This window comes from Monoraphidium neglectum (genome assembly GCF_000611645.1).
Source record: "Monoraphidium neglectum strain SAG 48.87 unplaced genomic scaffold scaffold04577, whole genome shotgun sequence".
Lineage (NCBI taxonomy): Eukaryota > Viridiplantae > Chlorophyta > Chlorophyceae > Sphaeropleales > Selenastraceae > Monoraphidium > Monoraphidium neglectum.
The window spans coordinates 1-828 of NW_014009052.1; positions in this window are offsets into that span (position 1 = coordinate 1).

Here is an 828-nt window from a genome sequence, read left to right on the forward strand (position 1 = left end):
GGGTGGAGGGCTGTTGAGATGAGGCTAGCAAGGGAGGGGCGGGGCTCGGGGATGCCACCAAGGCAAAGAAGGATACACCGGCCGGCGACAGCATGCCGGGACGGCGACTCGGGCGCAAACCGATAAGCCGCCTGTGTACACGCCCCGCTCTCCCCCGCGCGGGCGCCCAACATGCCTCCCAGCGCGCCGTGCACGTGTTGCCGCCCAGGCGGCGGCGGCGGCGGCGGCTGGACCTCAACCACCGCCCACACCCTGACATCTGGCCCCCCAGGGCCGGCGCCCCGGGCCCGCACCTGTGTATGATGGCCAGGGGCTGGTGGTTGTGGAGGTATGCGATGCCGCGCGCGCACTCGAGCGCCAGCTGCACGCAGCGCCTCGTGCTCAGTGAAAACTTGGCGCGGAACAGGTCGGCCAGGCTGCCGCACCCCATGAACTCTGGGGCCGGGCGAGGGGAGGCGTGAGGGGTAGGGGGTTGCGAGGGGGGAGTGGCGCGCGGGGCCGGCGGGGCGGACGCGGGCCGAGGCGAGAGCCTGTCGGGAGGGTCTGTCGGTCCGCGCTGGGGCTGCTGCTGCGTCCCCTAGCCGGGGAGCCATGTTGCGGGAGCTGAAGCCGCGGTATGGGGACGCTACGAAAGGCTGGAGTGCTCCATACGCTCCCGCCCCTGCAGCTTCTTGGAAGCTGCCGAGTGTCGACAGAGCCAGGACGCCAGCTCAGCGTCCGAGCCCTCCCTCCTCCCATCACCAGTTCTGTTTGAACCTGCGCCCTGCCCCACCCCCACCCCACCCCACCTGTCACGATCATGTAGGGGGCCGTCTTGGTGACGGCGCC